The 15,015-nt window shown below is 38.3% G+C and overlaps 1 pseudogene; it reads right to left on the reverse strand.

Annotated features, from left to right (window-relative positions):
* Positions 1–7,405: 7,405 nt before the first annotated feature.
* LOC108524515 (zinc finger protein 85-like) overlaps positions 7,406–15,015 on the reverse strand; it is a 52,022-nt pseudogene continuing 44,412 nt past the window's right edge.

Genomic DNA, 15,015 nt, shown 5'->3' on the forward strand with positions numbered 1-15,015 from the left:
AAAAAGAAAAGAAAAGAAAGAAGAGGGGGGGGAGGGGGGAGGAGAAGGGGGGAAGAGGAGGGGGAAGGAGAGGGGGGAGGGAGGAAGGAAGAAGGGAAGGAAGGGAAGGAAGGAAAAGCAAGAAAAGCATCTGTTTGGCCAGGTGCAGTGGATCACGGCGTAATCCCAGAATTTTGGGAGGCTGAGGGAGGTGGATCATTTGAGGTCAGCTCTAGACCAGCCTAATCAACATGGCAAAATTCTGTCTCTACTGAAAATACAAAAATTAGCTGAGTGTGGTGCTGCACACCTGTAGTCCTAGCTACTCTGAGGCACGAGAATTGCTTGAACCTTGAGCCAGAGGTTGCAGTGAGCTGAGATCATTCCACTGCACTCCAGCCTGGGCAACAGAGCGAGACTCATTCTCCAAAGGAACAAAACAAACAAAAAGCATCTATTTATATCCTTTGCCTACTTTTTAGTGAGGTTGTTTTTTTCTTGTAAACTTAAGTTCCTAATGGATTCTGGATATTAGACCTTTGTCAGAAGCATGGTTTGCAAATATTTTCTTTTTTCGGTAGGTTGTCTGTTTACTATGTTAATAGTTTCCTTTGCTGTAAAGAGCTCTTTAGTTAGGTCTCATTTGTCAATTTTTGGTTTTGTTGCAATTGCTTTTGGTGTCTTCATTATAAAATATTTGCCAGTTCCTACGTCTAGTTCCTATTTCTTAGGTTATTTATCTTCCAGGGTTTAAAAAAATACTAATTTTGGCCGGGCGCAGTGGCTCATGCCTGTAATTCCAGCACTTTGGGAGGTTGAGGCAGGTGGATCATCTGAGGTCAGGAGTTTGAGACCAACTTGACCAACATGGTGGTCAACACCATCTCTACTAAAAATACAAAATTAGCCAGGCATGGTGACGCATGCCTGTGATTCCAGCTACTCGGGAGGCTGAAGCAGGAGAATTGCTTGAACCCAGGAGGCGGAGGTTGCAGTGAGCCGAGACTGTGCCATTGCACTCCAGCCTGGGCAACAGAGTGAAACTCCATCTCAAAAAAGAATAATAATAATAATTTTAAGTTTTACATTTAAGTCTTTAATTCATCTTGAGTTGATTTTTATATATGGTTTAAGGAAGGGGTCCAGTTTCTGTCTCCTACATAGTCCTCGCTAGTTATTCCAGCACCATCTATTAAATAAAAAATTCTTCCCACTTTCCTCTTGTCAGCTTTGTTGAAGTTCAGATGGTTGTAGATGTGTGGCATAAGGAAGGGGTCCAGGTTCAGTCTTCTACGTAGGGGTAGCTAGTTACACCAGCACCATTTATGGAATTCTTCCCACATTCCTCTTGTCAGTTTTGTCGAAGATCAGATAGTTGTAATGTTATGACATTATTTCTGGGCTCTCTGTTTTGTTGCATTTGTCTATCAATCTGTTTTTGTATTAATATCATGGTGCTTTGGTTACTGTAGCCCTGTTGTATAGTTTGAAGTGGGGTAATGTAATGCCTCCCGCTTTGTTCTTTTTGGTTAGGATTGCCTTGGCTATTTGGGTTCTTTTTCAGTTTCGTATAAATTGTAAACTAGTGTTTTTTGTTTTTTGTTTTTTTTTTAGAATGTTATTTTGTAGTTTGATAGAAATAGTAACAAATTGTTAAATTTATTTTGGCAGTATGGCCACTTTAATGATACTGATCTTTTCTATCCATGAGCATAAAATGGTTTTTTATTTGCTTGTGTCACCTCTGACTTTTTTTTTTTTTGGATGGAGTCTCACTCTGTCACCCAAGGCTGGAGTGCGGTGGCGCGATCTCGGATCACTGCATCCTTCACCTCCTGGGTTCCAGCAATTCTCTGCCTCAGCCTCCCGAGTAGCTGGGATTACAGGCGCCCACCACCATGCCCGGCTAATTTTTGTATTTTTAGTAGAGATAGGGTTTTGCCATATTGGCCAGGCTGGTCTTGAACTCCTGACCTCAGGTGATCTGCCTGCCTCGGCCTCTTAAAACTGAAAATCGTGTTTAGTATGTTGGGAGGCAGTACTTATGAACACCAGTCACATTGCCCTTTTGAGTATATGGTTGAAGGACATGTTTAAAGAAAAATTATTACAGCATGCCAGTTTTAATTTTCCAAGGAATTATAATCCCAGAATGTTCAGTATTGGTCTTCTATCTTTTCTAGCTTGTAGGATTTCTGTTTAGAGTTCCACTGTTAGTCTGATGGGCTTCTCTTTGTAGATTACCTGGCCTTTCTCTCCAGCTGCCCTTATCATTTTTTCCTGAATTTCAGCCTTGAAGAATCTGATGATTCTGTGTCTTGGGGTTGGTTTTCTCATGGAGTATCTTACTGGGTTCTCTGGACTTTCTGAATTTAAATGTTGGACTCTCTTGTTAGGTTAGAAAAGTTCTTCTGGGTGATATCCTAAAGTATATTTTTCAAGTTGGTTCCATTCTCCCCATCTCTTTAAGGTATCCCAGTCAGATGTAGGTTGTCTTTTTACATAATCACATAGTTCTCAGAGATTTTTTTCATTTCTTTTTATTCTTTTTGCTTCAGCCTTGTCTGCATGTCTCATTTCAGCAAGATAGACTTCAAGCTCTGAATTCTTTCGTCTGCTTGGTCTACTCAATTATTGAGGAACCAAAAAACACAGTTCAGTTCATTTATGTTCCTCTCTAAACTGGTTATTCAGGTTAACAGCTCCTGTAATGTTTTTCATGGTTCTTAGTATCTTTTCATTGGGTTAGGACATGCTGTCTTAGCTCAGCAAAGTTCATTGTTACCCACCTTCTGAAGCCTACTTCTGTTAATTCATCTATCTCAGCTTCTGCCCAGTTCTGTTTCATTACTGGAGAGGTGTTGCAATCATTTGGAAAAGAAGAGACATGCTGGCTTTTTAAGTCTTCAGCATTCTTGTGTGGATTCTTTCTCATCTTTGTGAGTTTACCTAGCTTCAATCTTTGAGAATGCTGAAATTTGGATAAGGTTTTTTGGGAACTTTTTTTGTTGATGCTGTTGTTGTTATTGCTTTCTGTTTGTTTTTCTTTTAACAGTCAGGGCCATCGTCTGTAGGGCTGCTGAAATTTGCTTGGGGTTTACTCCAGACCGTATTTGCCTGAGTTCATCCCACACCTGGAGATGTCACCAGTGGAGGCTGCAGAACAGCAGAGATGACTAGTCGCCTGCTTCTTCCTCTGGAATCTTTGTTGCAGAGAAGCACCGACCTGATGACAGTGGGAACACTCCTGTATATGTTGTCTGATGATGTCTGTTGGGAGGTCTCCCTGTCAGGATGCATGGGATCGGGGAACCACTTAGCAGAGCACTCTGGCTGCCCTTTGGTGGAAAGGGTTTGAAAAACTGGGAAGAATTCCACACATCAAAAGTGCCTAGATTCCTCAGAGTCAGCTTGGGAAAAGACTAAGTCCTCAGAAACCATCTCATTTTTACTGTTTTATGTGTTTCTTGTAGATATGTTTTTTTCTCATTTCCTGTTTCACTGCCTTAATTTTTGTTTATTGTAATTTTTTTGTGATATGCTTTATTTTTTCATTTTGTTTTCCTTACTATCCATAAATATAATGTAATCATCTTGACATCTAATGTAACCATGTTGAAAAATGGAGATTAAATATCTTAAAGTTAAAACAATATATTTTAATCTCATACACCTTCAGTTAAATACAAAACCTATACTGTTATGTTTTCCAGTTTGTTATTAATATTACAAATCATATTATCTTACATCGTGTGCCCATTAACAGATTTATGATGATTCATATTTTGTTTTTTATATCTAGAAGAACTTTTAAGGATTTTATCTAGCATCATTATAATAGTAAAAAATTCTATGTCTGTGTATTTAAATTTAATAGAGAGCTTTATATTTATTTATGTTTTCATGATACTATTCAGCATGATTTTATTTTTCAGCATAATGGACTCATTTTAGTATTTCTGTGTGTTTATATGCAGTCGCACTATGTTTCTCAGGCTGATCTTGAACTACTGGTCTCAGGTGATCTGACTGCCTTGGCTTCCTAAAGCTGTAGAATTTCAGGCGCGAGCCACTGTGCCTGGCCACCATGTAACAATTTTTTTTTATGACTATGCTAGTTTTAATGAACACCCACAATTTTATTTTGGAAAGTCTTTATTTTATCTTGTTTTGAAGTAAAATAATTTTGAATTAAGTATTATTGTTTAGAATTTTTTTGTTACATAAAATTTGGGAAGTCCTCAGCCCTTTTTGGCTTTAAGTAACCTTTGTATTACTTTTTCCCTATATTGTTTGTCTAAGATACCTTTCATGAATATGTTGATATACTTGATGGTGTCCGATAAGTTTTACAATCCATATTTTAATTTTGTTTTGCAATTTTTTTGTGTGTGTTACATATTTTAGGGCATGCCCCTTCACACCAGTTACTTGTGTTTTGATATTTTCATTTATATTATAATTGTATATGGCAGTGTTTAACTGTACATTTTTAGTGTGAAGCAAAATCACATATGGATCAGTCATATGTCTACAGCCAGTATAGTTACCTCTATGCTTGTCTACCTTTATAAATATTATTTCTGTATTTTTTAATAACTTGTATATTTATTATGTAGGTTTGTTGTGAATGGTTGTTTAATCTTGTCTAGGTAAGCAATCATAAAAATTCTCCTGATTTCAATATCTATTGTGAATCTGTATTATTTTTGTGTGGGAGAAATGCTTTTGGATTTGAAAATAATACTAAAACTATCTGTATCTTTTAAAGATATTATTGTTTATTTTACTTGTCAAAACACATAAAATTTATTAAATATTTTTAAATATTCTATTTAGTCATATTAATTATATTGATAGTGCTATGCAACATATCCCTAGAATGTTTTTATCTTGCAAAGCTAAATCTCAATATAAATTAAACAACGATCAATTTTTCTGATTTTCTGGCTCTTTGCAGACACCACCGTGTGTGTGTGTGTGTTTTTTAACTGATTCATGTATCTCATACAACCTCTGTCTTTTTGTGGCTGGCTCATTTCATTTTGCATAATATCATCAAGCTTTATATTTATAGTTAGAATATTTCCTCTCTTTAAAATCCTGGCTTATATTTCAGTATTTTTATATTTCAAATTATATCTACTGAATGATTTGGTGACAGAAATTTTCATTGCTCTACTGACCGGCTTTCAGTAACAATGCTGCAATAGTTATGGGTATGCAAATAACTCTTTATGTGACTATATATGTGAAAGTTTATAAACATGCAGCATTCCATTTTGTTAGTCCACTTTTTAGCCATTATTCTCGTGCCAAATTGTTTTAAATCTGTAGCTTTATAATATGTTTTGAAATCAGGAACTGTAATGCCTTCAACAGTGTATTTTTTTTTTTTTTAAGACTGGAACTTCATTGTCTCTTGAGATTTTATATACTTTTGGGGTTGCTGTTTCTATTTCTTCAAAAGTGCAATGAGAAATTATAAAAAACATAACATTAAATCTGTAGATTTCATTAAGCAGTATGGACATCTTCAACATATTAATTATTTCAACCTTTGAACAGGAGCTTGCTCAATTGTGTATTTAATTTCCATATATGTAAATTTTAAATTTTTGTCTATACTCAGTTTGGTAGTAGAATATAATCCATAAAATTTCAGTTTTAACAAATTTAAAAAAAATAATTAACAAATAATTCTTTTTTGGCCTAACAGGTGGTCTATCAAGGAGAATATTGTATTAGCTATTGAGAAGGTTGTGTATCCTGATATTTTTGCGGAGTCTTCTCTAAACCTGTTTTAGAAATAATGGTTTTACACTGCCTTCAAGTCTTCTTTTCACTTAGTAATATTCTGTCTTGTTTTATACAGAAAGTGAAGCATTAAAATGTCCTACTATACTTTTACTGTTGTGTAGGTGTTTCTTCCATTCTGTCAAATATTTGCTTTATATACTTGGAAACTTCATGTGAGATACAAACACACACACACACACACACACACACACAAATCTGTCGTAAGTTCCCAGTAAATAAATCTATTATTGTTTAATGTCCTTCTTTGTGTCCTTGCACTTTTGACTTAAAGTACGTTTTATAAAATATGACTATCTTTGACTTAAGATGTAGCTTGTGTGCTCTTCTGGCCCAGACTGGAGTGCAATGGCATAATCACGGCTGACTGCAACCTGTGTCTCCTGGGTTCAAGCAGTTCTCCTGACTCAGCCTCCCGAGTATCTGGGATTATAGGCACATGCCACCATGCCCGGCTAATTTTTGTATTTTTTAGTAGAGATGGGGTTTCCACATGTTGGTCACACTGGTTTCAATCTTCTGACCTCAACTGATCTGTCTGCCTCGGCCTCCCAAAGTACTGTGATTACAGGCATGAGCCACCACACCTGGTCATTTAAAAAATTTTTTATATTGATATACTTTTAGTTCCTTCTTATTTTGTTTTGTGTATCTACACTGATATATTCTTTGTGGTACCTTGGGGATTACATAAAACCTCTAAAAGATACAATACTATATTTAAATCTGGTAAAAAAGGAACTGCAGTTGCATGCAAAAAAAAATTTCTCATTATATGTCTGCCCTAAAATTTGTGATTGATATTGCTAATTATATCTTTTTATATGGTATATTTATTAACAGGTGTATATAATGATTTTTGTGATTTTCTCTTTCAAATTTTAGAGAATAATTAGAAATGTTTTCTGCACCATTATAATATTATGAAATTCAGTTTTTGCATATGCGTATATCTTTCCCAGAAAATAATGTATTTAATGTGATTATTGTTTTGTTGAATTTTGTTATTTTCAGTAGAAGCAGCTGCTTTTAGCGTATGTAGGGCATATGGAATGCCAATATACTTTTTCAGAATTTGGTTATTTTTGAAGGTTTTTATCTTTCTATTTGGCAGAGAGATGTGCTGATGGTATTGTACTTACTTGATTACTGTTTTTTTTCAGGACTTTGACTATATTACACAGTTCCTTTCTGGCCTGAAAAATTTTTGTTGACAATTTACTGGCTATCTAATAAGACTATGCTTGCAAATGACACATCACTTTTATCTTGCAGCTCCTGAGAGTCTCTTCTTGTCTGTGACTTTGAAATTGTGCTTTTATATGTGTTTGTTATAAATATATCTTTGTGTGTATCTTAGTGTTTTTGTTGAGCTTCTTCATTTCTATATCAATTTTCTTTCAAGAGTTTTCAGTTTTTTTTTTTTTTTTTTTTTTTTTTTCCGAGACGGAGTCTCGCTGTGTCGCCCAGGCTGGAGTGCAGTGGCCGGATCTCAGCTCACTGCAAGCTCCGCCTCCCGGGTTCACGCCATTCTCCTGCCTCAGCCTCCCGAGTAGCTGGGACTACAGGCGCCCACCACCTCGCCCGGCTAGTTTTTTGTATTTTTTTTTTAGTAGAGACGGGGTTTCACCGTGTTAGCCAGGATGGTCTCGATCTCCTGACCTCGTGATCCACCCGTCTCGGCCTCCCAAAGTGCTGGGATTACAGGCTTGAGCCACCGCGCCCGGCCTTCAGTTATTCTTTGTTGTATTTTTTTTTTACATCCAGTTCCCATTTTTTTGATATTTTAAATATTTTTGTTCTTCCCATGTTTTGATTTTTATGGTTCTCATTGTTTCTCTTTCACCCATTGAGTATTATTCAATTTATTTTCCTTTTTTAACATAAATGTATACATTTCTTTTATGAGGTTTTTCTGAAAATGTTGTAATTTTTTGGTGGAACCACATTGCCCTATTTTTTAATACATTGTAGTCTTCAAATGAAATTTGTACATTAGAAAAAGTTACCTGTCACAATCTTTATAAGGTAGCTCTGTCCTGGTATAGTCTGAAAACCGTTGTCTTGGTTAGAGATTGTGGGAGTCTCTCAAACGTGTTCTTAGAATGAGTCTTGTCAATAATTTTGTGTTTATTTTTTAGTTAAAGGCATTTATTCATGTTTCTTCTTAATAGTAATCACTTGCTACACTTCTTTTCTGTCTGTGGTACTGCAGTCTCTCTGCTGCTTTAAAATTTAACTGTAGTTTCAGCAGACTTAAACTGTCATTCCAAAGTATGCCACCATTTCTTTCAGCACTATGTGTTATAGAAAACAGAAACCAGTGTCTGAAAAGGCCTCTAAAAGCAAGTAATGAAGATATATGAGCCGGTATTTATCTTTATTAAAAAAGCCAAAAGTTGGCAGTTTTCTTCTAAGGGCACTGTGTTATATTGGGGACCAGAAAGAGCAGTTTTAGGTAAACTTAAGAGACTTTTCTTTTTCTTCTATGTCACTCTTTGCACTGTACTCACCTGGGTCACTTCACAAACTTAACTCATTTATAAAATTTCCTCAGACGTATTTTGGTTAGTGTTTTTGTTACATTTATATGTCTATAAAGAAATTAGAGCTTTTAGTATTTTGCTTTGCCATCTTGTTTATTTAGTTTGTATAATTTTATAGGTGAGATTTGTAAACTGTGTTAATCTGAGTCTAGTAAGTGATTTGTCATTTTTATTTCTTTCAGTTATATGTTCTCATTTTGCTCAAGACCTTAGGCCAGAACGAGACATAAAAAATTCTTTCCAAAAAGTGATACTGAGAAGATATGGAAAATGTGGACATGAGAATTTACAATTAACAAGAGGCCGTAAGAGTGCAGATGAGTGTAATGTGCACAAAGAAGGTTGTGATAGACTAAAGCAGTGTTTGACAACTACCAAGAGCAACATATTTCAATGTCCTAAATATGTGAAAGTCATTCATAAATTTTCAAACTCATATGGAAATAAGACATACTGGAAAGAAACCTTTCAAATGTAAAAAATGTGACAAATCATTTTGTATGCTTTTACACCTAACTCAACATAGAAGATTTTCTAGTAGAGAGAATTCCTACCAATGTGAAGAATGTGGCAAAGTCTTTAACTGGTTCTCACCCCTTACTAGACACAGGGGAATTCATACTGGAGAGAAACCCTTCAAATGTGAAGAATGTGGCAGAGCTTTCAAGCAGTCTTCAACCCTTACTACACATGAGATAGTTTATACAAGAGAGAAACCCTACAGATGTGAAGAATGTGGCAAAGCCTTTCACTGGTCCTCACACCTTACTACACATAAAGAGGATTCATACTGGAGAGAAACCCTACAGATGTGAAGAATGTGGCAGAGCTTTTAACCAGTCTTCAACCCTTACTACACATAAGTTCATTCATGCTGGAGAGAAACCCTACAAATGTGAAGAATGTGGCAAAGGCTTTAACTGTTCTTCAATTCTTACTAAACATAAGAGAATTCATACTGGAGATAAACCCTACAGATGTGAATAATGTGGCAAAAGCTGTAACTGGTCCTCAACTCTTACTAAACATAAGAAAATTCATACTGGAGAGAAATTCGTCAAATGTGAAGAATGTGGCAAAGCTTTTAGTAAGTCCTCAACTCTTGCTAAACATAAGATAATTCATACTAAAGAGAAACCCTTCAAATATGAAGAATGTGGCAAAGCTTTTAACCAATCTTCAACCCTTACTACACATAAAATCATGCTGGAGAGAAACCCTACAAATGTGAAAAATATGGCAAAGGCTTTAACTGGTCCTCAACCCTTACTAAATAGAATTCATACCAGAGAGAAACCCTACAAATTTGGCCAAGCATTTAATAAGTCCTCAAATCTTACTATGAATAATATAATTCATACTAAAGAGAAACCCTTCAAATGTGAAGAATGTGGCAAAGCCTTTAACCAGTCCTTACAACTTAACTGCACATAAGGCAATTCATACTGGAGAGAAACCTCGCAAATGTGAAAAATGTGGCAACACTTTTAGCTGAACCTCAATCCTTACTACTAATAAGAAAATTCATACTGGAGAGAAACCCTACAAGTGTGAAGAATGTGGCAAAGCCTTTTAACAAGTCCTCAATTCTTCATATACATAAGATAATTCATACTGGATTGAAACTCTACAAACAAGAAAAAGGTGACAATGCTTTTGACAACACCTCAAACTTTTCTAAACCAGAAAGTTCATACGGGATAGAAACCATACAAATGTGCAGAATGTGGAAAAGCCTTTAACCAGTCCTCAATTTTTTTTTTTTTTTTTTTTTGAGACATAGTCTTGCTCTGTTATCCAGGCTGGAGTGCAGTGGCGCAATCTCGGCCCACTGCAACCTCTGCCTTCTGGGTTCTGGCGATTCTCCTGCCTCAGCCTCCTGAGTAGCTGGGATTACAGGTGCCTGCCACCACACCCAGGTAATTTTTTTGTATTTTTAGTAGAGACGGAGTTTCACCTTGTTGACCAGGATGGTCTCAATCTGTTGACCTTGTGATCTGCCTGCCTCAGCCTGCCAAAGTGCTGGGATTAAAGGCATGAGCCACCGTGCCTGGCCCCCTTTAGGTTCCTTTGGTGTACCCATTCTGTCTCCAGTTAGAACAGTACTGAGGAGATTTTAAGTCTGGAAGTTAATTGGAACCATTTTCTAAGGTGAAATGTTTTAGCATGGGTCATAATAGCAGGATATAGAGCTCCAACCAGCACATTTCCTCCATTAACAAGGAAGATGTAATCATTGCCCACATGCTACCATTACAGTTTTTCCAGAGATCCATTCTTTGGGAGCCAGGCAGGTCACACAAGTTTAGAAAGTCAAAGTGGAGTCGCAAGTAGCTAACTAAGGCTGTGTGGGTAATTGTGGTTAAATCCCATCACTTCGTTTATCCAGTTCCATGGCTTGGACGGCTGCACCTACAACTGTGGGTGCCACATTTAACATGCTGCTGGGAGCCAGGAACAAAGGAGAAAAAACAGTTGAGGAGATGCTTCAGCTGTTTTTTCCTCCACCCTGGGTCACACTGAAAGGAGGGAGACTAAAAAGACGCTTTTATTATCACTACTTTTGCTTTCTTTTTTTTTTTTTTTTTTTTTTTTTTTCTGTGATGGTGTCTCACTCTGTTGCCTAGGCTGGGGTGCAGTAGCATGATCTCGGCTCTCTGCAGCTACTGCCTCCTTCAAGCGATTCTCCTGCCTCAGCCTCCCAAGTAGCTGGGATTACAGGCACGTGCCACCACACCTGGCTAATTCTTGTATTTTTAGTAAAGATGGGGTTTTGCCATGTTGGCCAGGCTGGTCTTGAACTCCTAACCTCAGGTGATCCACCCTCCTTGGCCTCCCAAAGTACTGGGATTACAGGTGTGAGCTGCTGAGCCTGACCTATTTTCACTTCTTTTTCTAGGTTGGTAACAGATCAACTTCAGCAGCCCTCTAAAGTGTACTCTGAAACACTGGAACTCCTTTAACTTCAGGACTTTTAAAAGTGACTTTTCTTTTTTTTTTTTTTTAATAAGGGGATGACATTTATAGTAAACTTTTTTAAGTGTTGTAAGACCCACCCAGCTTTTTTTGTTTTTCTTTTTCTTTTTTTTTAAGACTAAGTTTCACTCTTGTTGCCCAGGCTGGAGTGTAATGGTGTAACCTCACCTCACTTCAACTTCTGCCTCCCAGGTTGAAGTTTTGCCTCGGTCTCCCCAGTAGCTGGGATTACAGGCACCCATCACCACGCCCAACTAATTTTTCTATTTTTCATAGAGACAGGGTTTCATCATGTTGACCAGGCTCTCTTGAACTTGTGACCTCAGGTGATCCGCCCACCTTGGTCTCCCAAAGTGCTGGGATTACAGGCGTGAGCCGCTGTGCCTGACCCAACCCAGCCTTTTTAACAGTCATATCAGGAAGGCCTATAGAGAATAACTCCCCAAAATTAGAAAGCAACTTCTGGTGGAACCATCCAATAATCCCCCTTATTTGGGGCCACCTCAATTTCCCTTCTCATTACAAGACCTTAGGCAAGTAAAAGAAGACAGGCTGATTTTCTGACAACCCCAATAGGTATATAGAAGCATTCCTGAATTTAACTCAGGTGGTTTACCTCCCATGAGAGGATGTTATGCTGCTTCTAAAACAAACCCTAACCACAGCTGAAAAGTAGGCAGCTCTGCAGACAGCAGAGGATTTTGGAGATGAGCAACATATCTCCTATTATACACCAAAAAGGAAAAAAGGAGATAGGGAAAGTGAAGAAATAGCAGAAACACCATTCCAAATAGGAAGCAAAGCAAAGCAGGAACTGTTTGTTTGTTTGTTTGTTTGTTTGTTTGTTTTTGAGGTGGAGTCTAGATTGGTCCCCAGGTTGGAGTGCAGTGGCGCGATCTCATCTCACTGCAACCTCTGCCTCCCAGGTTCAAGCAATTATCCTGCCTCAGCCTCCCGAGTAGCTGGGATTATAGGCATGCCCCACCACACCCAGCTAATTTTGTATTTTTAGTAGAGATGAGGTTTCTCTATGTTGGTCAGGCTGGTGTTGAACTCCCAACCTCAGGTGATCCACCTGCCTCAGCCTCCCAAAGTGCTAAGATTACAGACATGAGCCACCATGCCTGGCCAGAAGCAGTTCCTCTTAACAACCCTGATTGGAACTCCAATACCTCTGCAGAGGAATAAAAAAAAAAAAAAACACTTCTTGATATGCATATTAGAGGGCCTACATAAAACTAAGGCCAAACCTCTCAATTTTTCTAAATTGCCTATAATAGATGAAAAGCCAGTTGAGAATCCTGCAATCTTTATGGAAAGGCTGAGAGAGGCACTAATTCTGGCCAGGAGCGGTGGCTCACGCCTGTAATCCCAGCACTTTGGGAGGCTGACGTGGGTGCATCACCTGAGGTCAGGAGTTCAAGACAAGCCCGGCCAACGTGGTGAAACCCTGTCTCTACTAAACATATACAAGAATTAGCCAGGCATAGTGGTGGCACTTGTAATCCCAGCTACTCAGGAGGCTGAGGCAGGAGAATCGCTTGAACCCAGAAGGTGGAGGTTGCAGTGAGTCAAAATCGTGCTACTGCACTTCAGCCTGGGTGACAAGAGCAAAACTATGTCTAAACAAACAAACAAAAAATAGAGCACACCTCCTTATCACCTGATTGAGTCATCCAACAGCTTATTCTAAAGAACAAGTTTCTTACACAGACAGCTCCCGATATAGAAGGAAACTACAGAAACAAGCTATAGGACCAGATAGCACCTTATAGAGAACCTTCTGAAGGTGGCCACTTTGGTCTTTTATAATAGGTACCAGGAGGTGGCTCAAGAGAAAGAGAGAAAGCTCAGGAGAAGGACAAAGGCTCTAGTAGCTGCTTTGCAAGCTTGCAAAGTCCAGGATCCCTAAGGTACATCTGCTAGTTGCCATTGGTTGGTAAATCAGGGCATTTTAAGAAGGCATGCCCAAACAGCAAGAAGAAGCCACCTTGACTCTGTCCAACCTGTGATGAAGACCACTGGAAATCAAACTGCCCCCAGAGACAAAGGTTGCTGGGTTTGTGACTAGTCTCACAGATGGTCCAGCATGACTGATGGGTCCCAGGGTTCAAACCCCTGTCTCCAGCAGCTCAAACTGCCATTACAGCCCAGAAGCCCTGGGTGGTTCTGGAAATTGAAGGAAAGAAAATAGACCTCCTTTTAAACACTACAGCCAGTCTGTCTTTCTTTACCTTTCAAATCTAGGCCTCCCCTCTTCCCGTAGCATGACTGTAAAGGAGCATCTCAGGAAAACCTTAATATTTTTCTCAACCTCTTAGTTGCAGTTAGGAGCATGTGTTATTTACACATGCCTCTAAGGCATTGCTACAGTAGTTCTAGTCAGAAAAGCCTCTAAACCCTAGGAAATAACTGTTTACAGCCCATGTAACATGGCAGAATTACTGTCTTCTAGGTGGAGCCCTTAGCTAACAACCAGTATAGCAAGAAATAAATAAGCCAGGTTAAGCTATAGTCACTCTAAATAATGTGTCTCTCCAGACATAAGTGCTCAGCTAACTGGACTAATAACTCTTACAAGAATACTTGAATTAAGCAAGGGAAAGGTAGCTAACATTTCCACTGACTCCAAGCATGCTTTCTTAGTTCTCCATGCTCATGCTGCCATTTAAAGGGAAAGACATTTTCTTACCACCAATGGATCTTCTATAAAATAGCACCAGGAAATTAACAGGTTATTATCCTTGGTTTTCATTCCATGAGAAATGGCAGTGATGCATTGTAGGGGACATCAAAAGGAACAAATAAATAGCCAAAGGAAATAGGTAGCTAAGTCAGTGGAAAGGAAGCTCCAAGGCATCAACACACTTCAAGCCCTTCTAATCTAGGAAGGCCCTGTAAGAGAAATTAAACCTTAGTACTTTTCTGCAGAAATAAAATAGGCCACTTCTCAAGGGCATACATTCCAGTTCTCGGGATGGCTACAGTCAGAGGATGGCAAACTCTATTTGCCAGCCTCCAGCCCATGGAAAGTCATTAAAATCCTTCGCCAAGCTTTTCATTTGGAACTTCCAACAGTAATTAACACAACTAGAAAAAGCCCAACCCCAGGAAATAGAACCACCTCTTTTTAACCCAGATTTGGTATTGCTGAAAACTCTCCCCTCTCCTTCTCTAAGCCAAGCTAGGAAGGACCCTACACTGTTCTCCCTCAGCAGTAAAAGTTACAGGTATCAACTTCTGACTAAATGACACAAAGCCTGAAGAGCTGAGGGAGCAACACTTGATGGCCCAGAGGAGTGTCCTAAATATCAGTGTGAAAAAATAGAGGAACTTAAACTGAAAACCATAAAGGATAAGTGAGAGCTACTCATCTTACTCAATCTCACTTCCACCTCACCAAATAATTTTTTAAATTTCTACCCTTTTCTCTCAAAATTTACTGCCAAATATTAGAACTTTTAAAAACGCATATATGCAGGGAGATTTTAATTATACATGAGATTGTATTTGTAATTTCATAGATCCCCAAAGGAAAATGTTGTATCTTGGCAAGTAAAATTTTAAACAAAAATTATTGCCAGGTGCAGTGGCTCGGGCCTGTAATCCCAGCACTTTGGGAGGCTAAGGCAGGTGGATCAACTGAGGTCGGGAGTTTGAGACCAGCCTGACCAACATGGAGAAACCCTGTCTTTAC

This window comes from Rhinopithecus bieti, unplaced genomic scaffold (genome assembly GCF_001698545.2).
Source record: "Rhinopithecus bieti isolate Rb0 unplaced genomic scaffold, ASM169854v2 scaffold_83718, whole genome shotgun sequence".
Classification (NCBI taxonomy): domain Eukaryota; kingdom Metazoa; phylum Chordata; class Mammalia; order Primates; family Cercopithecidae; genus Rhinopithecus; species Rhinopithecus bieti.